The sequence below is a fragment of the Mauremys mutica genome, chromosome 3 (genome assembly GCF_020497125.1).
Source record: "Mauremys mutica isolate MM-2020 ecotype Southern chromosome 3, ASM2049712v1, whole genome shotgun sequence".
Classification (NCBI taxonomy): Eukaryota; Metazoa; Chordata; order Testudines; family Geoemydidae; genus Mauremys; species Mauremys mutica.
The window spans coordinates 23224128-23250574 of NC_059074.1; the positions used below are offsets into that span (position 1 = coordinate 23224128).

At 44.4% G+C, this 26447-nt stretch overlaps 1 long non-coding RNA gene across 1 annotated transcript in view; it reads right to left on the reverse strand.

Moving 5' to 3' along the window:
* Positions 1-1101: 1101 nt before the first annotated feature.
* LOC123365959 overlaps positions 1102-26447 on the reverse strand; it is a 52807-nt gene continuing 27461 nt past the window's right edge. Inside the window, exon 5 of the long non-coding RNA XR_006577854.1 lies at positions 1102-1236. This is a non-coding gene — a long non-coding RNA (uncharacterized LOC123365959). The remainder of the gene's footprint in view (positions 1237-26447) is intronic.

The following is a 26447-nucleotide window of genomic DNA, read 5'->3' on the forward strand; positions in this document are numbered from 1 at the left end:
AGCAGAAACACAATAGTCAGAGGTCAGATAGAAATAGGTTCCTCTGATGCTTCCCATACCTGTGAGGGATATTTCACTTTTAGTGCTTCCGATATATTTCTAAATAGCTGTCTAGTGTCTCATGCTCTGACACTGTGTAACGCTGTCGGCAGAGAGAAAGAGCCAGTTGGCTTTTAGCTCATGCGGTAGAGGCTCATGCACTAAGTGGTCTCAGTGCCACTAGAGGGGACAGAACACCACACACAGAAGGTATGTGGGTTGCAATTGTATAATGATCCATATCTTTCCTGTGATTTTTATCAAACTGTTGAGTATGTGGTAAAGCAAAGTGGCTTCTGGGAATAGTAAGGAGTCAGTGTTCACATACTGTAATAATATTAGGGTGGCTAAAGTCCTGTTTTGGCTGGGACTGTCCCCTTCTTAAACCTTGTCTTGGATGTCCTGACTTTTTGTGTGCGCGCGCAAAACTGGGCATTTGTGCTGTTTGCTCTTGCCAACTGATCATCACTTGGCAAGATCAAATGGGACAAATGCCCAGTTTTGAAAAAAAAAAGTGGGGTGTGCCCCCTCCTCCCCAGGGGGGAGGGGGCGCAGAGGAATGTTTGCTGGGGGAGCTTTGACAGCAAATGCTGGCAGGAAGACCCAGCCCAGACTGGCGGGGCTCAGGTGAGCCCCACGGTAGGAAGGCGGCGCTCGGGCGAGCCACATGTGTGGCACCTCAGACTGTCAGTCCCAGGCAACCAGAACAAAACAGCTTCTATAATACCTTACTGGTTTCTCAGAAGCCAACCACACAGTTCCCTTAAAGTAGCCCAGCCTTAGGCTTCCACCAGATACCCAAATCAAATATGAGGAGGATTACTGAAAATCTCATTCATATATAAAAAAAATTCTACTAATCCCAAAGGATTGGACACATTACCTCCCGGGTTAATGAATATTCCAGATCTTACCCAAACACACTCTTACAGCCAATTCTTATTAACTAAACTAAAATTTATTTAAAAAGAAAAAAGAGAGAGTATTGGTTAAAAGATCAATATACTTACAGACATGAATACAGTTCTTGAGATTAAATTCACAGTAGAGATCAGGGTGAGATTTGTAGTTGAAAAGAGTTTTTAGATTTAATCCATAGATTACAGTCCAATGTTCATATTCAGGGTGGTTCCAGATTAGGACTGGAGATCTCACATTTATGGCTTAAGCTTCCCCTAAATGAAGCATCAAGCAGATCTAAGATAAAAAGGATCAAGACCAAAGGGTTTTTTAATACAGCTGCAGGTCTTCTTTGACAGCTCGGAGTTCTTAGGCGAACAATAGGCAATTATGGAGCCTTTGAAGCAGACCTATTTCCTAAGTATTAGCTACACAAATTAACATAAGTCAATTTATTCATTAGGCAGTCTATCACAAACTTTAAAGAGACATATAGACAATGATATTATTGCACCTAAGATTAATCTAAAATGTTAATATTCTCTTTTAATCTCTGAATCAATAGATATAGTAACAGACAGAAACTGTCTGTTTACATGGCTAGCATCCAACAAGATATAAGTAAACACATACAACTAGTATCACCTCTAATTCTCTAACAATACAGGCTCTTGCACTTCAAAGTTCTAACTTATCTAGCATGGAATGGCCCTAATTACCATTTGCATATTTTTCTAAAGACTGTATGTGGCTTGTTTATCCTGCAGGATGCTTAACCCTTTCTGGCCATGTATCACACTTTGTATAAGATTCGTTGCAATTATATAACAGTGGTAGTAACAATACTTTGCATGGTCATACTCTAATTGGATAACGTCTCAGTGCCACAATGGGAAAATGCATGGAAGTAGTGAGTAGGAACTCCAGTCACTAAGGCTCACTGTGCCCATCATCAAAACATCCCATTAGCCACATCACCCTAAAATACAGGGACTTGTATTTCCCCACACCTGTCCTACAGAGTTGAGCAGAAGCTGGAGTAAAGGGGTTCTACTGTGTGTTTCCTTCTGACCCCCACCCCCAAGCCTGCTGTGGTTATTCCCTTGCAACGCCACAGGTTTTGTGCTTCAGAAGTTGAGAGGGTCTGACAGGGCTGGGACTGAGTCTGCAACTGCTCTGTGTTGCCTGCTACCCTGGAGACACAATTAATAACTAGCAGTATCCATGTGAGAAGTGATGGTGCTTCAACTCCCACTGTGCATCAACACAGGTATAAATTGGAAGGGGACCATAGCACCTGTAGGTTGTAGAGGGGACTGTATCCCCATGGAGATGTTCTGGCAGCTTCATGACTTTATTTGGGCTCTTTAGGATCTAGCTCCCCATGTGGTGGTAGTGGAGACAGTGCCTTTAAAAGGCTGAGCTTCCTAGACGGAGATCCTGGGCAGGACACTGATGCTCCTGCTTTTATGCACAACCAGGTGGAAGGAGAGACAGAATTAGGCAGATCTCTTGCAAAAGACCTTAAGCGCTGAGGCCCAGATCCACAAAGATCTGTTCCAAAAGGCCTCCAATTCCTCCCCCTAGACCATATGCAGAAATCACAACTACCTGGACTTTGCTGAAGTTTTTTTTTTTTTTTTAATTTTTCCCTCCCAGAGTATTTTCACCGCTGGGGAGAAGGGTTTAGCTTTTAATTAGGTTATCTGAGGCATTGACTAAAGCCTATTGAAATTAATTGAGCCTCTAATTTGATAAACCCAAATGGGCTGGTTGAACGATTTTTGTGCTATTCCTTCGATGTTGACATGCGCCCCTTTCCATTCATAACATGGCTGTTTGACTGCACACAGCTCAAGAATTGCATTCTTTCATAATTCCTTAGTCTGGTTGGAACATTAATTGTCAACATGATGGAATAATCTGAGGCTTTTTGACCTAGATTTGCCTGGTGGAAATATGTTGTGTTACATTTATTTCCTGCTAACTGTTGCTTGTTCCTTTGCACACTGCTTGGTCATTTTTGGATTAAAGTTCTGATCAGTGTCCCTTTCCACTTCTCATATGCACTCCAGCCTTGGGGCCTGCAAGGCCAAATGGTAACAGTCACAAAATGCTATCGGTACAGAGTGGCTACATCTATGATGAACACTGAACTGACAATAGTCAGATTCTGATCAGTTACATGAGCATAAATGCAGACTATGTAGGATCTTAATCTGTTGCCTAGAGAGGTAATAAATTGAAGGATTTTATAAAGCTTCAGGATCTGATTCTTCTTTCTTATACTGGCTTTACATCAGTGATTTAAATGGGGGTTCTCCTTACAACAGTGCAAGTAACAGGAGAATCTAGTCCCAGAGATTTGGAGCGGGAGTAGATTAATTGTACATTGGATATATCTTTAAGAATAAATCTCCCAGTTGAACAACAAAGAAATACTGTTAATGGAATGTGCATGTTTGAGGCAAAGGTACAGAGTTACTCTGTTTTGCTTATTTTTATTATTTGTATCTTGCTTTTAGAAATTGTGTTGATGTGATATTTATTTTTTATCTAAATCTGCTCTGTTACATTTAGAAGGTACAATTTTCTATTAAGGAAGATTATTCTAGTTGTGGGTGGCTAGATTTTATTCCTGGAGCAATAAAGCAAAATAATAATAATAAAGAAATTTGACATGAAGAGAAACACTGACACTAAAAAGAGAAAGGTGCTCTTGGAAATTGCTCTCCAAACCAATGCTTAACAATAATTAGAGGTGCTCTGAAAAATGATATATCCCTGATAATTAGATCTTTCAGTGTCAGAAAGCAAACAAATGACTACCTGACAGCTCAAGAAATTTGTAATGGGATTCAAGGCATTTTACTTCCAGGTCATCGTTTCAGATCTGATTCATCTGACAGCTGTTTGGAGGCCTATGTGACATGAGTTTGAGGTATCCTGCTACTGGTGGCTAAGTGACTGCTGTACATCAAATAATCCATTGTCACGATTCATAATAATTGGAATGTTTGTTAGCAATGTCAAGCAGAGAGACCAAAAATAAAATGGGTTTAGAGCAGTGGTAGGCAACTATGGCACACGTGCCAAAGGCAGCACGTGAGCTGATTTTCAGTGGCACTCACACTGCCCGGGTCCTGGCCACCGGTCTGGTGGGCTCTGCATTTTAAGAGAAGCTCTTTAAACATTTTAAAAACCTTATTTACTTTACATACAACAATAGTTTATGTATTAGTTATATATTATAGACTTATAGAAAGACCTTCTAAAAACATTAAAATGCATTACTGGCACGCGAAACCTTAAATTAGAGTGAATAAATGAAGACTCGGCACACCAATTCTGAAAGGTTGCCAACCCCTGGCATAGAGCCTGAATTACCATCTTATCAGTATTATCATCATCATCTGAGCATCCAAAAATGTGCTAGGCACTTCCTGAACAAGTAAAGAAAAGTCCCTACCCCCAAAGTGCTGACAATCTGGAATAGATATGAAACTAAAAGTGAGGGACATTTATAGATGAGAGAGGGGAAGTGAAGGGGGGAGGAAGTTAAAGGGTAACTGTCATAATATCAGTGATTACTTCATAAGACACACGCGCTCTCCTTGGTGGTTCAGTTCCTTTTTTAAAAAAATTATATCTTGTTGGTTAGTTTACCCTTTCCCCTCATCTATCTACTCCCCTCTTCATGTCCTCTGGTTGGTTTTGCAGCACAAGTGAGTTCTGGGAGGGATGTGAATATGGGAGAGAGGTAGCTTCACAAACAGATTTGAATAGGGCTTTTTGACCTAGAAACATCTGAGGGAGAAAGACACTAAGGACTAGATCTGCAACTCCTGACTCCTAGGGTGACCTGCTGCCCAGTGGAATTCACAGGTTTGAGTTAGGCACCCAGACTCCCCATACAAACATATGGGGAAAGTTAGGCCCCTACAAAAAAAATCCTCAAAAGCCAGCAAGCTCAGTGGGGAGCCACCTACACTAGGCAGGAGTGCCGTGCAGGGGAAAGGAGCAGGCTTAGTGCCCAGGTTCACAAAGGCATTTAAGTGACTATCTTTGCTCCGGATTGCCAGCGTGAATCCTCTCCTGGCATTTAGCGTCTCATGAAAAGCAAGAGAGGAGAGACCCTGTTATAGCCAAGTAGTTCGGACACTCAACTGGGACGTGGAAGACCCAGATTCAAATCCATGCTGTGCCACAAACATGCACACAAAATTCCCATCCTGCTTGCCCCCAGCGGTCTTTCGTGCAAGACGCAACAGCATAGAAATACTCAGGGCCCCACAGGTGAGAGGCAGGGGAATGCCTAATTTGAGAATCCCGCCGGGGCTTAGGCAGGAGCAGGGCCAGTGAGCAGCTCATCAGTTGTGGGGCAGCATCACAACTTAGGTGGCTTTGCAGAAGAAACTGGCAGTTTTGCTGGCAGAAACTTAAAGGTCCCTAGTTAGGCAATAGCCGAGCAGTGATTTTGAGGATGTCAATGGACTGCTAGTAAGATTTTTCAGGGTCAGGTCCTTCTATAGTAAATGAGGCAAGAGCAACAACCAGAACAAAAAACTGGTATGTCAAGCCTAGTCTCCAAGCATTTAAAACATGACTAAAGTCCCTCTTTGTAACCAGCATTGTTGGTGACATTTTTGTTGTCTATATGAGAGAACTGAACAGCAGAGAGGTATGTATCCATTAAACTTTCTCTCCAGAAATATGGTGGAACTACAAATCTAAGAGCTTGATCCAAAGACCAATGACTCCAATGGACTGTGGATCAGGTCTGGCAAATCAAAATCAACTTATTCCATGCCAGACAAAGCCACTTGACCACAATTAGGAGACAATAGGTTTCAAACTTCAGACATTTTTATTGAAGCTTGCTCTAAAATTAAATAGTTACACTTTTGCAATTTGCAAAAATTCTATTATTTTAAATTTCATTCAACTACAAAAATATGGCTGAAGAGATTTTACCGAAATTCACCAAAAATGTTTCACTTCCAGCAGAATCTAAATATGAAGTATTTCACTGGAAAAGGTGAATGTTTTGGAAAGTTTTGATATTTCCAATAGCTGGTGATGGGACACTAGATGGGGAAGGTTCTGAGTTACTACAGAGAATTCTTTCCTAGGTGTCTGGCTGGTTGGTCTTGCCCACGTGCTCAGGGTCTAACTGATCACCATATTTGGGGTCAAGAAGGAATTTCCCCCCAGGTCACATTGGCAGAAATGCCAAGGGGTTTTCACCTTCCTCTGAAGCATGAGGTATGGGTCACTTGAAGGTTTAAATTAGTATAAATGGTGGATTCTCTGTAACTTCAAGTTTTTAAATCATGATTTGAGGACTTCAGTTACTCAACCAGAGGGTAGGGTTCTATTACAGCAGTGGATGGGTGAGGTTCTGTGGCCTGCGATGTGCAGGAGGTCAGATGATCATGATGGTCCCGTCTGACCTTAAAGTCTATGAGTTATCATTCTCACTTATGCCAGGTTAGTGTCTAGGGACCTGAACAGAGATTAGAGCTCCATTGTGCTCAGAGCTGTACATTCACATAGTAAAAGATAGTCCCTGCCCTGAAGAGCATACAAGGAGAGCTGGTCAGGAATTTTCCATCAGTGATTTCTCAAGTGAAAATGCAGTTTATGTGGGAAATTTTTGATTTTGCATGAAATGTTTGATTTTTCTATTGGGAAAATCAAATATATTTCATTCAGATCAGGGAAACTTGAATCAGAATATTTAGTTTTTTGAACTGACTCAGAACATTTAGTTGCAAATCAAGTAAACAAAACAGTAAGCTTCATTATTTTGTAATCAGATCATTGCCTGTTGGAGTTGTAGTTTGGAGTTCCAGTCTCTCCTCTGATCCAGCTCCCTGGAAGACTACATTTCCCATAATGCAATGCAGCTTGCCCTCTGACCAAACTGCATGGTGCATCAACATTTTGTTCTACAAAGGCTAACCAGAAACAGCCAAATCTCAGCTGCCAATCGCCGTCTCCTGCCCAAGGGAAACACCAAGCAAAACAATGGAGGAACAAATTGTTCAGGACATCTACAAGTAATGGAGCCAACAGAACAGGATATTGACACACCCAGACTAACAATGTAAAGTTAGTTCAGCAATAACACAACCACTGAAGTCCCTCAAAAATAGCATAATGATGTAACATAGCTTAATAGTTTCACCTTTATTTGTTTATAAATAGAGATGACTTGTAGTTTCTCAGAAAAGTACTACTCCAAGACATTGGAGAAGGCAGACAACAAGGAGGCACCTTTAGTACAGTACAGTGCGACTGTATGTTATTTATATTTCTATTACACAGAGTAATCAGATGAAATTGAGAAAAAGGAAAGTTTAGGCAAAATAACATAAGGAAATTCGTGACCCTGGAATAATCTCCCAAGAAAAATGATGGAAGAAATGAGAAATATATGAAGTCACTAGAAAATAGATTGTAAGGAACGATCCTTCACTGACAGAGTAGATGACCTAATAGGTCTTTTCCAGAGCTAATGATTCTGTGGTTTACTCCTGTGGTCACAGTCCAGCTCCCAGTGGACAAGTGTCCACACCATAAGAAACCCACTCTAATCAGTACGTATTGAGAGTCTGAGCAAAGCAGTTATGAACTGAATGGGCAGGGAGACTGAATTACACTTTCACCCCAGGAAATGCCCCTTCCAGGTCAGATCTGAAACACAGTGGTAGGGCAATGTGGGTAAATGTGCACCTCTGCTGGTTATTTGCATGCAAGCTGAAATGACCAACTGCAGTGCGGTCATCATTTACCAGCATCAACTTCACATGCACACAAAGTGAGTTGTCCCAAATTACACAAGAAGGCTGTGGTGGGACCAGGATTCGAAACTAGCTCTCACAAGTCCCAGTCTGGTGCCTTAACCACAAGATATTCCTTCCTTTCCAGTGAGCGTTACTACTTGTGTGAAGTTGGGGCGTTATAACTGAGATGAGTTTGCGGCCATATTGATCAGACACTCGATATCAAGGAATTGTTTTCTGGTTCAACATTCTGTTTGTTTTTGGTGAGAATGATTAGATGATTACTCGTGATTTTCACCGCAGGGTTTCATTTTATACAGTGACCCTGAGACCTAGACTTAGATGCTATGTAACTTCCCAAGTAATTAGATACAAGATTACACAGTGCGTGGGATTGCTTCCTCTCGTGTAAAGCAACCTAAATGTGTGTCTTAGGCCACCATGTTTTAGATCTGCATGCAGTAGATAGGGGTGGAATTTTCAAATGCGCTCAGTGTTGGTCTAATTCCTCTCCTATTGAAGTCATTAGGAGTTGTATCATTAATTTCAATGGGAGAAGAGTTAGGCCAACAGGATTTTTGAAAATCCCACCCTAAATGTATAGAACATGCAATATTGCACCAAGGTCTGCTCTATGTAAATCATGAGTAACTCCACTGACATCAGTGAAAATACATCAGTTGAAACCCAGAGTAACTGAGCCCAGTTTGGGCCAATATTTTATCCAGTCCATATGCCACACTTCAGTGCAAACAGTAAGTCATGCACTATATGGGCTGAGATCTTTCCTGCATATTGAATTCCGACATGGCCCACAAATGGCAGTGGGTCTTCACTTATATGTGTGGAAGAAGCTGTAAGTAATATTTAGTGGAAGTTCTTTTATGAAGTGAGCAGGTGCTAAGATATTTATATAGCTTGAAAATTCAAGCCATGATGGAATGGATTGCTTTGACCATATGTTGCTGGTTGCTATTGTGAACAATAGAGAGTGGGTCCGATTCTCCTCTTATTTACACCAGCTTTATACCAGCATAATTTCACTAATATCATGCTAGATTCTCAGTTGGGGAAGCTCATAGCACTGTTAATTTCCATTGAGCTATGCTGTTTTATACCTGCTGAGAATCTTGCCCATTGATTTCCATTGACCTTTCTTATTTACAGCAATGTGAGAAATTTGGGCTCAGTGCTGTCTGTATTGCACAGCCTGTAAAGTCTCTCTGAGAATGTGTATTGCAGAAAGTGCAAAAAGGTTTTTTTTTATTAAAGGGTAAAGTATTAACTATTGTAGCTAGGCTGGGCTTTCTGCTCAGATGCATCCTGAAGCACATGGATTGTACGTTTGGGTTCAGAAATGGCAACAGGCTGTCTTTAGTTAATGTTTTGTTCCTATCTGTTACAAAGAGCTACGACATGTCTAGTTTTCTTTTTGAATGCAGGAAACCCCATGTCTCAAGATTACTCATACAGGTTAAATGATTAACCTCGTGCTTTTCAGTCCTTCCTCAAATTCCTTCTGGGGATTTTAAGTAGAGAATGATCTCATGAGGACCCTTTTTTAACCAAAACATAATAGCTGCACAGTGGATATTTGTTTGGGGGGGGAGGGGCAACAAACATTGTGAGCCTCTGTTCTCCTTCCTCTGTCCTTGCATTAACTGACATCACAGTTATTTCCTTGAATGCCAAGGATGTTTGGAATCGTCTGAGGTTAAGCAGGAAGGATAGTGGATTTGGGAAAATAAGGGAAAGATTCAATTTTCTTAGTAAATGAAGATTAAAGACTCCTATATTTCCTGCATTCAACTTTTATTTTACTGAGGGGCCATTCCACCCAGACTAATTAATAAAGGGTTGCCATCACAACTGAAGAGGAAATTCTCTGTGCAAATATTTTTGTGCTAGAGCTGGTGCCGCAGAAGATTGTTCAATAAAAACATGACTGTTTGAGAGTTCTGAAGCGTGTGAACCTGTAGCTTGAAGTGAATTGTCAGGGAGCGGTGGGGGTGAGGGTAGCCCCCTGCGGTCTATGTGATCTAGAGGAATGAGCGCAGAGTTACGAATTAGGCTTTGTCTACACTATGCACCTTTTCATGACATGGCTGTGTTGCTACAGCCGTGCCGCTAAAAGGTGAGCAATTTAGCCATCTTTTGTCGGCATGAGAGCTCTCTCCCGCCGGCAAACAACTTCCACCCCCAACGAGCGGCATTAGCACTGTCAGCAGGATAGTGCTCCTGCTGACAAAGTGCCGTTCACACCGGCACTTTTCAATTGGCAAAACGTTTGTCTTTTGGAGGAGAGTGTTTAACACCCCTGAATGACAAAAGTTGTGTCGTTCAGTTGCCAGCATAGACAAAGTCTTAGAAATACCAGTAGTTGCGTCCCACCTCTGCCACTGGTAGCCTTAATACTTCATTCAGTATTTTACAGGGGTTTAGTTAGGGCTCACAATGCTGTTCTGAGGCAGGTACATCTCTTGAGCTCACTCTGACAGACAGAAAATGAAGCCAATTCTTACAAGCTTGGGTGCCTAAAGTTGGGTATTTCAAATTTACATTTAGGACTGTAAATAAGTTGAAGTGAGTGTGTGTGTGTGAGTTGGGGGGTGGGGATTCTGGAGAGACTATCTGTGGCACGCAGGTAGCCATTCCTCACAATGAAAACTAACATTCAAAGCAGTCTGTGGATAACCATTTACTTAGAGAGTAAGCTCTTTGGGAAAGGACTTTTCATTCCATGTGTTTACAGTACAATGGAGCTCTGGTCAGGGCTGGCTCCAGCGTTTTTGCTGCCCCAAGTGGGGAGGAAAAACAAAACAAAAAAAAAGTGCGATCGGCGGCACCTCTTCCGCCGCCGCATCATTCTTCGGTGGCAATTTGGTGGCAGGTCCTTCCCTCCAAGAGGGACTGAGGGACCCGCCGCTGAATTGCCACCGAAGAGCTGGACATGCCGCCCCTTTCCGTTGGCCGCCCCAGGCACCTGCTTCCTTCACTGGTGCCTGGAGCCGGCCCTGGCTCTGCTGTTTGACTTGGGGGCCAGTAGAGGCCCCAGTAATACAGACAGTAATCGTTTTATTCTGTTCGATTCCTTTTGACAAGAGTGGGGATGTAACTCATGTTGACTAGTGGGCATGAATAGGGAACCTCTATAGCCCTGCCATACAGTCTATCTGTGGTAGTCACATAACCCCTATCAGTGGGGTATCCAAGCACCTCACAATCTTCAATGCATTTAGCCTCACATCACAGGGAAGGGATATCATGCCCGATTTATATGGGAAATTGAAGCAAAGAGAGACTAAGGGACTCACCTGTGGTTACACAGGAAGATGGTAGAGCAAGGAATTGAACTTGTGTCATCTGCACTATAAATAAATTTTAAAAGTGCAGTTTTCAGTTATTCTAATACTGTAACTCATTTGGCAAGTCTTTTTTTTCCCCCTCTACACAAATTTCTCAAAGGATTTGTAAAAATAATATTCAGATGAAAAACAATTCAAGTACAAAGGAGGAAAAAAAGCCTTGTTAGCAGTTCACTCACTCTTCTGTTTCCTCTGGAATTTTTCGCAAATAGATAAAAAAAAAGGAAAAAACAGTTAGGATCGCCAAGGCATTAGCAGTGACTGGTGGGGAAAGGCCCAAAGATAAATATATCTGCAAGAAGTGGGCAGGGTTCCAAACCAACAGATGGTCTGAAATGATAGTACCTGAAAAAGAGCATTCTGTATTTAATTGCAAACTACCAGCAATGACTGCATTCTCACTGGTGGGGATTTAGACGTATACCTCATGAGTGCAATCTCCGGGGGGGAGTGCTAGATAGATGATTATCCAGGTGTGAGGTCAGCAGCTAGCAGGGTGATCATGTGTCTACCATTCTGTTTGGCCACATCTCCTACTGCTCATGTTGAATTCTTTGCAGTCATTTCAGTCTCTCCCTTATCCCACAGAGGCAGACTATTCCCCTACCTCTAGTTTTAGCAACTGAAGTATAACATTGTCTTAAGTCCACACTAGATGGTTATTCAGCACCTCCACATTACTGTTCTCTACAAGGCAAGATCAAGTGGCAGTCAAGTCCAGTAGATGAGCAATGTGATTAAATATCATTTCCTCTCACACTATCGTCAGCAGACCGTAACTATCCAGAATGACTATGGAGTAAGAGAAGTGGTGAGAGCCCCCAGCCCTTGAGTCAGGTGCCCAGACACAGCACTTCCATGACAGAGAATTTCCTACAGGTGACTGGACTTTCTCTGCCCTGTGCTGATTTGCTGTTTGCTCCAACCCTGTCCCTCACCCTTCCTCACAGCCTCTTCCCACTTCCCCTTTTTACGCTATTCAAGTCTTCTATGAATCACTACATCTACATCCTTCTTGGTTTCTTGTTATAATTTTGCACAACTCTGTTAATGAACTTCTTGAATGCAATGTGTTCATCTTTGCTGGCTTCTCATGTGTCCAGTACTTCCATTCCTTCAATTGATATGCTCATTAGTTCATTCACATGATCAGGCAGAAGGCAACTTCCTTCAGAACACAATTCTATTCAATGATGAAAAGGAACACTCAGCTGTAGCTGTTGTGACTGGGAGTAGCAAGAGATGAATTCCTACTTCTTTCATCCCAGGAAACATAGCATAACAATTGAGTCAAGCCACTAGTCATAAGAAAAGAAGTTGAAGTCAAATCTTCATTCATTCGGCATATGATATTCCACTCTGTTCAAATTATCTATTCTGTCCTGAGAACATGGCATCCCCCTTGCTGGTAGTGCCTCACTCCACTCAACTGTTGGTATTTTATAGGACAGGGATCTGTAAAAACTACATAGAGGTTGAGTAGAATCTAGAAGTTGCTGTTGTAGATTTTTAAGAATCAAGTCTGTACTTTCTCAGTTGTCTTAAACACTTCTTGTCCTCTTCACTTAAGGATTCAATATAAATGCCTTCATTAGTCAACTTCTGGACTGAAGTCTTTGCTTCTTCCAGTACTTTTCCAATGGATAGCTCTCTGATTGATCCAAATGTAGCTTCTATTGCTCAACAAAGATCTACTATTGCTGTAGCAGATGCCTAGATGGCATTGTTTAATGACCCAAGTGGTTTCAGCAGTAGACTTACAAGAGAGAATGACAATAGTCTTCTCTGAATGTAGTAACAAAAGTAATCCACTGGCCTAACTACTTAGATCCATCCTATCTTGGTGGATACTTTCCGAAGCCAGTAATAATGGCTGCAGTAATTTTAAGACAACAGCCAAGAATTGCTCATGAGAAAGCCAGAGGGTTTTCCCAGGTTGGACTAATTTGAACTTCAGTCCCAGTGTATCGTCTATATTTTCCAAGATAATCAGTCTAATTGCACTCTTACTGAAAAGAATATAATGAAGACATTAAACTTAAAGCTTTTTAAATATCTTTTGAAGAGTCTGCAGCTAGTACTAGCACTAGTTGGAGTAGATGGCCTCTGCAGTGTGTATAGGAGAGATTAGAGTTACACTTTTCTCTGATCAGAGGGGTAGCCGTGTTAGTCTGGTTCTGTAGAAGCAGCAAAGAATCCTGTGGCACCTTATAGACTAACAGACGTTTTGCAGCATGAGCTTTCGTGGGTGAATACCCACTTCTTCAGATGCAAGTGTATTCACCCACGAAAGCTCATGCTGCAAAACGTCTGTTAGTCTATAAGGTGCCACAGGATTCTTTGCTACTTTTCTCTGAGCAAAGCTTGTACTCCATGTCTTCTAGAGAAGTTTGCAACTCCATCAAATGCATAAGCAGCCATCTGTTTGGGGTCCAATTGACAAGCATTTAACTCTAAGATGTTGATTGTCACAGATGCAGCCCATGCATCTTCTATAACTTGAACATCTAGAAATGCATCGACTGGCCTACCATTGACATCAAGATAACATACACAGTGACTTAATACTTGATGCCCATTTGCATCAGTGCATTCATCAGCAATGTATGCAATTTTTTTGAATGTGGTGAGAGATTTCTTCACTTTTTCAACTGTTGAGTCTTTCACTGTTGCACCACATGCTTCTAGCCAGTCAGTTGAATTTCTGGCAGAAAGATAGTGAGCGTTTGCTGGTCTTGTTCAGAACCAGTGTTCAACTTCAGGATGAACAAGTGACAGTGAATTTAACATTGGCCTCCAGTTTGTAGGGTGTGGTATCTCTTACTTTCTATTTAAGCATGATGCCACATCCATGTTTGTTTGCATGAACTGTGGTGTGTCTCCAGCATTCTTAACAGCCCCATTAAACACTCACCGGTGTTGTCCTTGGTCAGTGGAGACTTAGAGTTCAGAGATGCTTTCACATGAGTTCACCTCCCAGGTGGGGGGGCAAGAAGGCACCTTGCTTGTTCCTCCAGCTGCTCACTGTTCACTCTGGCCACTGTTGTTCATTGTGCCACTATTCACTCCATTGCTCTGTTGCCAATGACCCTGTGCTTTCACCTTCTGCTGCCACCATGACCTCTGCAAGTTGGTCTCTTGAGGTTCCACCCAGCTCAGTGATTTCAGCTGAGCTATCAGTGGGGGAACCTTGCTGCTAGTTCAGACTGGGCCATCTCTTCCACAGAAATACTGTCCCACAGCAGGTCTAAGCACTTAGACCTGATCATCAGTGACTTCAACTATAGTGGTCACTTAAAAAAACAAAAGACTATCTATGGAGCATAATCAACTCTGTCTTTAAACAGTGGAAAGGGGCAGGTCAAATAGTACTTGTGACTCAGGCAGACCATCAAGCAAAACACCAGTCCCCACCCTCTTGATGCCCTCAGTCAGCACAGGCTAAGTACAGTTCTATTGCCCTTTACTCATACGAGAACAACATTGCATTACCTCCCACCCCGCATTCAAGTGATTTGTAACCCAACCCCAGCCAAAATCTATCACTTGGGCAACACAGCTCTGTTTGCTGGATACCTAGGTAGATTAGGTGTGAATGTAAATACAATCTGGTCCTGAAGCCTTTTCCCTCAGCCCCTAGCTCATCACTAGCTGTCAGGGAGAGGTCATTTAGACTTTGCTTACAAATCATAATTTGAAATTATTAATTTGGCCATCACTGAAATGAATGCACTGTCATTGTCATAAAAAATAGCTGTATAAAGAAGCTAGTCTATGTTCATACTTTTCAAATCTATTATACTTTCAGATTCACGTATTTTATCATACGCTTTATATGCTTTGAAACATTAATACACACTTTAAATTTCAATTCAAAATTTCCAAACAATCACTAAATTGACAAAACTGCATGTAACTAGTTCACAACACTTGTGGGGGGAGGCTGTTGGGGAAATTCGGGCGGGGTGTGTGTAGGGAAATCCCTGCTCCTAACTAAACCGCTCTCTGCCCTTACCCTCCAAAATAAAAACAAAATGCTATCGTGGAATTAAAAGGCCACTTGCTGCAATCAGATTGTTCACTCTGCTTCTGCATTACACCCCTTTCTCCCAGCCTGCGTCTGTCTTGTCTAATTAGATTGTAAACTCTTCAGGGCAGGGACCACACTGTGCTAGAGTGTGTGTGTGTGTGTGTGTGTGTATACACACACACACACATACACACACACACACACACACACTCTAGCACAGTGTGGTCCCTGCCCTGAAGAGTTTACAATCTAATTAGACAAGACAGTGCCTAGCACAGTGGGGACCTGTTCTTGGTTGGCCCTTAGGCACTACCATAATAAACGTGACTAATAAGAATTACAAGATACACTGAAGGGGGAAAGAGTCAAAATGACTGGAAAAGATCTCCTGGGTCATCGAGTTTAGTCTCTTGGCATCACAGGCACCTTTGCTCTATAATCCTACTCAAACATTTATCAGACCCCATCTAGCCCAGTTAGGTGGTTTGCCCCCATATTGGGAAGCTGTTCTAGAATCTTACTCCTCTGCTGGTTAGAAGCCTTCTAATTTCCAGTCTACATTTTTCTATAGCCAATTTATACCCATTTGTTCTTGTGCCCTTCAGTTTTAATAGCTCTTCATGCTGCCTGGTGTTTACCTCCCTTGGGTATTTGGAGAGGGCAGTCATATCCCCTCTGTTTCCAATTGTATAGCTTATAGGATTTAAATAAAGTCATTTTCAAACAAATTACTGAATATAGGTCAACAATAATGGTCTGGTTTTATGATCCAAATTTAGATCATGTTGTTAATCCATGGGAGAATCCTGTAATGGCTGGTTCATGATGAAAGACTAACTCACCACTTTCAGATAGGTCTGAGGTGGGCATGACAGCAGGGGTATATTGTTGGCAGGCAAAGGCTAACAAGGTTCCTGGCATCCATCACTCACTGCTTTAATGTGTTTCATGCCTTCTCCTATACTTCATATGAAACTACTCTAATTTAAATGGGCAGATGGTCCCTTGGGGTCTAGGACCTTGTATCTGCACAAGCTGGTGAAGCCTCATGCACAGTTCTAGTAGTGCTGTGTTACTTGTGCAGCTGGTTGAAAATCTTACAATGTTTTTCTGTCAGAAAATGCTAATTTGTCAAAATTGAAACATTCTTGGAGAAACGGACCAATTTCAAAGCATCGATAACTGAAATTTTCTAGTTTGACATGGAAATGGAATGTTTCACTTTATTTAAAAATTGTTTAGAATGTTTTAAGAGAAATATAAAAAACTTTAAAAAGGTTAAAATTGAAACAAAACAAAAAACCCACCAATTGACCTGATATAAAACTTTTCTTGGGGAAAAATTGGAAAGAAAACAAAGATTTTCCCAATTGGGAACAAAAGCAAATTTAAAAAACACATCAATTTTCCAGGAAATTGTAATTTCCAGTTCCATCACAGCTCTGGTTAATCATTAAACATGTGTGTAACGATGCTGCCCTTGGTGGGACACAACTGTGAGTGCCAATTCAGGACAAATTGCTTAAAGAAGGGCAGTTTCAGCCCAAAGCTGGAGTTCCTTTACCAATAAGGCAAACCAAACCAGCCAAACAGTGAAGACTTCAGTTTTACCGCGCTGGCTAACCACAAGTCACACAAGCAATTCCCTTAGACATTCCAGTTTCCCAGTATCACCACCAGTGCCACTCATTATGGGGATGAATGGTTATGAAAACCAATGACCCAGTAAAAGAAAAAAGTTCTCTCGATCGCAAAGGACCAAGCCCCAGACCCAGGTCACTTACAAATCAGATCTTGCCCACAAATCAAGCTGTTGCCAATCCTTTAGAATCTAAAATCTAAAGGTTTATTCATAAGAAATATAGATGAGGCTAGAACTGGTTAAATGGAATCAATTAAATACAGTAATGGCAAAGTTCTTGGCTCAGGCTTGTAGCAGTGATGAAATAAACTGCAGGTTCAAATCAAGTCTCTGGAGTACATCCCCAGCTGGGATGGGTCATTCAGTCCTTTGTTCAAAGCTTCAGTTTGTAGCAAAGTCCCTTCATAGATATGAAGCAGGATTGAAGACCTGCAGCGGGTTTTTTGTTTTAATAGTCTCTTGTCATGTGGCCTCTGCTTTCTTTGTCTCAAAGACAAGTTCAATCTTCCATGTTCTGTGGTGGGATTGTTTAATAACACCAAGCTCTTTCCATCAGTAGATCTCAAAGCATTTTACAAAAGGGAATGAGTATCATGATCACCATTTTATCAATGGGGAAACAGAGGCACAGACAGGTGAAATGGTTTACCCAAGGCCACCCAGCAGGCCAGTGGCAAAGCCAGGAATGGAATCCAGTATCGTGAGTCCCAGTCCAGTGATCTGTTAACTAGGCCACACTACTAAACATCATACAGTTCAGAGCAGATGCCCATCACATTCCATCCTTCAGCATTTGGCAGCTGTGCTGCCTATTAATGATCAATATTCTGTTATATACACAATATCCCCAAAATATCCTAGGGGCTTTACAGACAAAAAGACCGAGCCAAGTTCTCCCCCATATTGTTGACCCTTAGCACTGCCCTGCTAGCTAAAAACACCCTTAAACCAGCTGAATCTCCCCAAGTGACGATTTCCTCGGTGTGCAGGAGTCATTTAGTCCATTCCTGTTCTGCCCCAGTAGAGGGGATGGAGAGGATTATACAGGAGAGGATGCCAGGGACAGGTGGGACAGTAACTGCATTTCAGCAGTGATGCTGACACTTTTAGAATTGAAAGCAGCAGCCAGACCACAGCCATCACACAACAGCCTGCAGCACAAGGTGTGGGGGAGGGAAGACTTTGGCCAAGGATTCCAGCACAAACCTCCATTCTGACACAAGGTTCCATGGGATCTGCACAGAGCAAGGTCAATTCAACGAGACGGCATTGGCCCGAAGAGCGCTGGTGGTGTTGCCAAAGTATAAATGAGAGCATGATTGCACAGGTATGGCCCCAAGGTAAGTGAGATGTGCCCATAGTAGTGCTACATGTTGTTTGGGGGTTTGAGCCCCTGTCCATTTGTCATTACTGTCCCTCCCCAATCCAAAGGCAGGTGGCTCCATAGAGTGATGCCATCTCTGTCACCTCTCCTTTCTCCAGATGTCAGGAACAGCTTCTTCTCCTTCCTTCCCCCAGGAGAAATCCTTTATGATTTCCCAATAGCTTCAGGAAATCTCTCTCTCGGGGGGCGGGGGGTATGTCTACACTACAAAATTAGGTCGAATGTATAGAAGTCAGTTTTTTAGAAATCGTTTTTATACAGTCGATTGTGTGTGTCCCCACACAAAATGCTCTAAGTGCATTAAGTCGGCGGACTGCGTCCACAGTACCGAGGCTAGCGTCGACTTCCGGAGTGTTGCACTTTGGGTAGCTGTGGGTAGCTATCCCACAGTTCCCGCAGTCTCCGCTGCTCATTGGGATTCTGGGTTGAGCTCCCAATGCCTGATGGGGCAAAAACAGTGTCGCGGGTGGTTCTGGGTAAATGTCATCAGGCCCCCCTCTCCCTCCCGCCGTGAAAGCAACGTCAGACAATCATTTCGTGCCTTTTTTCCTGGGCTACCTGTGCAGACGCCATACCACAGCAAGCATGGAGCCTGCTCAGCTCATCGTCACTGTACATCTCCTGGGTGCTGGCAGTTGTGGTACTGCAGCTCATTGCCTTTTGGCAGCAGACAGTGTGTTATGACTGGTAGCCATCATCATCATATTCCTGGGTTCTCTTTTAACCAACCTCGGTGAGGTCAGTCGGGGCGCCTGGGCAGGCTGCTTCTGCCAAGCACCCAGGAAATGACAACAGTTAGCAGTCATAATGCAGCATCTTTTGCCGAGCACCCAGGAGCTGACGATGGCTAGCAGTCAAACTGCACCATCTGCTGCCAACCTAAAGATGTAAAAGATAGATGGAGTGGATCAAAACAAGAAATAAACTCGATTTGTTTTGTATTCATTTTCTTCCTCCCGCTCGCCATGAAAACGGCCTGCGAAACCCAGGGCTTTGAGTTTGATCCTTGAGGGGGGGTCATTCTGTGTGTGACAGTTGTTTGTGTTTCTCGTTGATGCAAAGCCACCCCCTTTGTGGACTGTAATTCCCTGTAAGACATGTCGTCAGTTGCCCCTCCCTCCGTCAGGGCAGACAATCATTTCACTTCTTTTTTCAGCCCAGACACCATAGCACTGGGATCATGGAGCCCGCTCAGATCACCACGGCAATTATGAGCACTGTAAACACCATGGGCATTATCCAGCAGGATATGCAGAACCAGAACCAGGCGAGGAGGCGATGGCAGCACAGTGACGAGAGTGATGAGGACAGACTTCTCGCAAAGTACAGGCCCCGGCAATGTGAACATCATGGTGTTAATGGGGCAGGTTCATGCTGTGGAACGCTGATTCTGGGCCCGGGAAACAAGCACAGACTAGTGGGACTGCATAGTGTTGCAGGTCTGGGACGATTCCCAGTGGCTGCGAGACTTTTACATGCGTAAGGGTGCTTTCGTGGAACTTTGACTTGCTTTCCCCTGCCCTGAAGCGCCAGAATACCAAGATGAGAGCGGCCCTCACAGTTGAGAAGTGAGTGGTGATAGTCCTGTGGAAGCTTGCAACGCCAGACAGCTACTGGTCAGTCGGGCATCAATTTGGAGTGGGCAAATCTACTATGGGAGCTGCTGTGATCCAAGTAGCCAATGCAATCAAGGAGCTGCTGATATCAGGAGAAGTGACTCTGGGAAGTGTGCAGGCCATAGTGGATGGCTTTGCTGCAATGGGATTCCCTAACACTGGTGGGGCCATAGACGGAACCCATATCCCTATCTTAGCACCGGAGAACCAAGCCAGCAAGGATGTAAACCGAAAGGGGTACTTTTCAATGCTGCTGCAAGCACTGGTGGATCAGAAGAGACGTTTCACCAACATCAACGTGGGATGGCCAGGAAAGGTACATGATGCTTGCGTCTTCAGGAAGTCTGGTCTGTTTCAAAAGCTGCAGGAAGGGACTTTCTTCCCAGACCAGAAAATAACTGTTGGGGATGTTCAAATGCCTATAGTTAATCCTGGGAACCCAGCCTACCCCTTAATACCATGGCTCATGAAGCCATACACAGGCAGCCTGGACAGTAGTCAGGAGCTGTTCAACTATAGGCTGAGCAAGTGCAGAATGGTGGTAGAATGCGCATTTGGACATTTAAAAGCATGCTGGTGCAGTTTACTGACTTGGATAGACCTCAGTGAAACCAATATTTCAATTGTTATTACTGCTTGCTGTGTGCTCCACAATATCTGTGAGAGTAAGGGGAAAGACGTTTATGGCAGGGTGGGAGGTTGAGGCAAATTGCCTGGCCGCTGATTACGTGCAGCCAGACACCAGGGTGGTTAGAAGAGCACAGCAGGATGCACTGTGCATCAGAGAAGCTTTGAAAACTAGTTTCATGACTGGCCAGGCTACGGTGTGAAAGTTCTGTTTGTTTCTCCATGATGAACCACGCCCCCCTTGGTTCACTCTACTTCCCTGTAAGCTAAACACCTTCCCCTCCCGCCTTCGATCACCGCTTGCAGAGGCAATGAAGTCATTGTTGCTTCACATTCATGCATTCTTTATTAATTCATCACACAAATAGGGGGATAACTGCCAAGGTAACCCAGGAGGGGCGGGGGTGGAGGGAAGGACAAGGCCACACCGCACTTTAAAACTTAAACTTAAAGAAAAAAATTTTTTAAATGCCAGCCTTCTGTTGCTTGGGCAATCACCTCGGGTGGAGTGGCTGGGTGACCAGAGGCCCCCCCACCGTGTTCTTGGGCATCTGGGTGAGGAGGCTATGGAACTTGGGGAGGAGGGCGGTTGGTTACACAGGGGCTGTAGTGGCAGTCTGTGTTCCTGCTGCCTTTCCTGCAGCTCAACCATACGCTGGAGCATATCAGTTTGATACTCTAGCAGTCGGAGCATCGACTCTTGCCTTCTGTCAGGAAGCTGACGCCACCTATCCTCTTCAGCCCGCCAGTTCTCCTCGTGCTTTCCTGCACTCTGACATCATCTGCCTCCACGCATTCTGGTGTGCTCTGTCAGTGTGGGAGGACAGCAGTAGCTCTAAGAACATCTCATCCCAAGTGTGTTTTTTCCCCCCCGCCTTCTAATCTTCGCTAGCCTCTGCGAAGGAGAAACATTTGCAGCTGCTAGGGGGAAAAGGAAGATTGGTGGTGAAAAAGACACATTTTAGAGAACAATAGGATCACTCTTTCCCGTTAAACCTTGCTGTTCACATTACACAGCACGTGTGCTTTCGTTACAAGGTAGCATTTTGCCTCTTATATTGAGGGCATGCCCAGTGTGGTGTGAGAGATCACTCATGCAGTGCCAGACAACAGAATTTGGCTTGCAGGCAGCCATGGTAAGCCACGGTCTTTTGGCTTCTTTAACTTTCATAACATGTGGGAATGGTTTCAAACAGCAGCGCCCTCATTTCGCATACCAAGCAGCCGTTGGGTTGGCCATTTAAAATGGATTTACAATTTAAAAGGAGGGGCTGAGGTTTGCGGGTTAGCGTGCAGCACAAACCCAAATTAACCCCCCCCCATCTCCCAGCAGGCTATTCTCTGGGATGATCACTTCACCCCTCCCTGCACCGCGTGGCTAACGGTGGGGAACATTTCTGTTCAGCCACAGGCAAACAGCCCGGCAGGAACGGGCACCTCTGAATCTCCCCTTAATAAAAGCACCCTATTTCAACCAGGTGACCATGAATGATATCACTCTTCTGAGGATAACAGAGAGAGATAAGGAATGGATGTTGTTTGAATGCCAGCAAACACCAGGATTTCCGCTCCATCCCCATACGTTAACAGACTTTTGCAGTAGCTGTACTGGCTGCGAATGCCAGGGCAGATTAATCATTAAACATGCTTGTCTTTAAACCATGTGTAATATTTACAAAGATACACTCAAAGGTCCCTTCTCCGCCTACAGGGTCCATGAGCATGCCTTGGGTGGGTACAGAGGGTACTGGCTCCAGGTCCAGGGTGAGAAACATATCTTGGCTGTTGGGGAAACAGTTTCCAGCAAGGAAGCTGAGAAACCGATCTTCCTCGTCCCCAAAACCCGCTTCCTTGTTGCGTGATTCTCCATTGACTGAGTCAAAGCACAGGGGATTAGCGCTGAAATCGGCCTTGCTGGGTCGAATTTGGGGCAGTGTGGATGCAATTTGATGGTAATGGCCTCTGGGAAGTATCCCAGAGTGCTCCATTGTGACTGTTCTGGACAGTGCTCTCAGCTCAGATGCACTGGCCAAGTAGACAGGAAAAGGCCTGTGAACTTCTGAATCTCATTTCCTGTTTGGCCAGCATGGCAAGGTGCAGGTGAGTGCAGATCTCATCAGCAGAGGTGACCATCATGGAGTCCCAGAATTGCAAAAGAGCTCCAGCATGTACCAAACGGGAGGTACGGGATCTGATCTCTGTATGGGGAGATGAAACCATGCTATCAGAACTCCATTCCAGTAAACAAAATGCCAAAACATTTGAAAAAAAGAAAATCTCCAAGGGCATGAAGGACTGAGGCTGTAACAGGGACTCGCAGTAGAACCATGTGAAACTTAAGGAGCTCAGGCAAGCCTACCAAAAAAAAAAAAAGAGGCAAACAGCTGCTCCGGGTCACAGCCCCAAACATGCCACTTCTATGATGAGTTGCATGCCCTGCTAGGGGGTGCAGCCACCACTGCCCCAATCCTGTGCTTTGACTCAGTCAATGGAGTAGGACAACACGGAAAGAGGTTTTGGGGACAAGGAAGATGATGATGGTTGAAGATAGCTCCCAGCAAGGAAGCAGAGAAACTGGTTTCTCCAACATCCAGGATCTATTTCTCACCCTGGACCTGGAACCAGTAACCCCTGAACCCACCCAAGACTGCCTCCCAGACCCTGAAGGTGGAGAAGGAACTTCTAGTGAGTGTATCTTTGTAAATATTACACATGGTTTAAAAGCAAGTGTGTTTGATGATTAATTTGCTCTGGCATTTGCAGCCAGTACAACTACTGGAAAAGTCTGTTAATGTGTTTGGGGATGGAGCGGAAATCCTCCAGGGACATCTCCATAAAGCTCTCCTGGATGTACTCCCAAAGCCTTTGCAAAAGGTTTCTGGGGAGGGCAGCTTTATTCTGTCCTCCATAGTAGGGTTAGTTGGGTTTGTGCTGCATGTTAACCCCAAAACTGTAGCCTCTCCTTTTAAATTGCCAACCCATTTTAAATGGCCAACCCAACAGCTGCTTAGTATGGGAAATGAGGGCGCTGCTGTTTGAAACTATTCCCACATGTTATGAAGGTTAAAGAAGCCAAGACTGTGGCTTACCATGGCTGCCTGCAAGCTGAATTCTGTTGCCTGGCCCTCCGTGAGTGCTCACACCAAACTGGCAGGCCCTCGATAAGAGGCAAAATGCGACCTTGTAATAAAAGCACATGTGCTATGTAATGTGAACAGCAAGGTTTACTGTGAAAGAGCGTACCCATTGTTCTATAAAATGTGTCTTTAACTACCACTCTCCCTTTTACCCCCCCCCTCCACCAGCTGTGTATGTTTCTCCTTCCCAGAGGCTAGTGAAGATTAGAAGGTGAAAAAAAACGCACTTGGGATGAAATGTTCTGAGCTCATGCAGTCCTCCCACACTGACAGAGCACAGCAGAATGTGTGGAGGCAGACAATGTCAGAGTGCAGGAAAGCACAATATGAACATGAGGCGAGGTGGCAGGCTGAAGATGATAGGTGGTGTCAGCTTGCTGACAGAAGGCAGGAGTCAATGCTCAGGCTGCTGGAGGATCAAACTCATATGCTCCAGCGTATAGAGCAGCTGCAGGAAAGGCAGCAGGAGCACAGACCATGGCTACAGCCCGTGTAACCCTTCTCCCCAAGTTCCATAGCCTGCTCACCCAGACGTGCAAGAATGCGGTGGAGGGGGGCCCTCTGGCCACCCAGCCACTCCACCCCCAGAGGATTGCCCAAGCAACAGAAGGCTGGCCTTCAATAAGTTTTAAAGTGCAGTGTGGCCTTGTCCCTTCCTCCTCCCCAACCCGGTGCTTCCCTCCTCGGCAGTCATCCCCCTATGTGTGATGAATTAATAAAGAATGCATGAATGTGAAGCAACAATGACTTCATTGCCTCTGCAAGTGGTGATTGAAGGGGGAGGGGAGGGTGGTTAGCTTACAGGGAAGTAGAGTGAAGCAAGGGGAGCGGGCAGTTCCATCAAGGAGAAACAAACATAACTCACACCGTAGCCTGGCCAGTCATGAAACTGGTTTTCAAAGGTTCTCTGATGTGCACCGTGCCCTCCTGTACTCTGCTAACCGCCCTGGGGTCTGGCTGTGCATAATCAGTGGCCAGGTGATTTGCCTCAACTTCCCACCCCACCATAAACATCTCCCCCTTACTCTCACAGATATTGTGGAGCACACAGCAAGCAGCAATAACAATGGAAACACTGTTTTAAACATCCAAATGCACATTCTACCACCATTCTGCACTTGCTCAGCCTATAGTTGAACAGCTCCTGACTACTGTCCAGGCTGCCTGTGTACGGCTTCATGAGCCATGGCATTAAGGGGTAGGCTGGGTCCCCAGGGATAACTATAGGCATTTCAACATCCCCATTGGTTATTTTCTGGTCTGGGAAGAAAGTCCCTTCCTGCAGCTTTTGAAACAGACCAGACTTCCTGAAGATGCAAGTGTCATGTACCTTTCCACATTGATGTTGGTGAAATGTCCCTTGTGATCCACCAGTGCTTGCAGCAGCATTGAAAAGTACCCCTTTTGGTTTACATCCTCGCCGGCTTGGTTCTCCGGTGCCAAGATAGGGATATGGGTTCCGTCTATGCCCCCACCAGTGTTAGGGAATCCCATTGCAGCAAAGCCATCCACTATGGCCTGCACACTTCCCAGAGTCACTTCTCTTGATATCAACAGCCTTTGATTGTGTGGGCTACTTGGATCACAGCAGACCCCACAGTAGATTTGCCCGCTCCAAATTGTTGCCCAACTGACCGGTCGCTGTCTGGTGTTGCAAGCTTCCACAGGGCTATCGCCACTCGCTTGTGAATTGTGAGGGCTGCTCTCATCTTGGTATCCTGGTGCTTCAAGGCAGTGGAAAGCAAGTCAAAGTTCCATGAAAGTGCCCTTACGCATGTAAAAAGTCTCGCAGCCACTGGGAATCGTCCCAGATCTGCAACACTATGCAGTCCCACCACTCTGTGCTTGTTTCCTGGGCCCAGAATCGGTGTTCCATGCCGCGAACCTGCCCAATTAACTCCATGATGTGCACATTGCCAGGGCCCGTACTTTGAGAGAAGTCTATGTCTATGTCCTCATCACGCTTGTCACTGTGCTGCTGTCACCTCCTCGCCTGGTTTTGCTTTGGCAGGTTCTGGTTCTGCATATCCTGCTGGATAATGCGCATGGTGTTTATAGTGTTCATAATTGCCGCGGTGATCTGAGAGGGCTCCATGTTCCCAGTGCTATGGCATCTGCGCTGAAAAAAGGCACAAAACAATTGTCTGCCATTGCTTTCATGGAGGGAGGGAAGGAGAAGAGGGCCTGATAACATGTACCCAGAACCACCCATGACACTGGTTTTGCCCCATCAGGCATTGGGATCTCAACCCAGAATTCCAATGGGTGGCAGAGACTGCAGGAACTGTGGGATAGCTACCCACAGTTCAACGCTCCAGAAGTCAATGCTAGCCTTGGTACTGTGGATGCAGTCTACCGACTTAATGCACTTAGAGCATTGTGGGGGGACAAACAATTGACCGTATAAAAACAATTTCTAAAAAACAGACTTCTATAAATTTGACCTAATTTCATAGTGTAGATATACCCTAATTCTGAATAATCCCCACACAGGGATTTAATGAGGCTGAACTAATCTACATTAAAAATTAATTAAAATTAACTTTTCTGAGTATTCCTGTGTAGACAAGCCCTTCTACATAAACTATAAAGTCTTCAAAAAGAACAGGAGTACTTGTAGCACCTTAGAGACACGTTTATTTGAACATAAGCTTTCGTGGGCGATAGCCCACTTCATCGGATACATAGGGCTTGGCTACACTTGAAAGTTGCAGCGCTGGGAGTTACAGCGCTGGTCGTGCAGCTGTGCAGGGCCAGCGCTGGTGTGTGGCCACATTCACAGCTACCAGCGCTGGTGTGTGGCCACATTTGCAGCATTTACAGCGCTGTTGGGAGTGCTGCATTATGGGCAGCTATCCCAGCATTCAAGTGGCAACAACGTGCTTTTCAAAAGAGGGGGGTGGAGGGTGGTGTACTGTG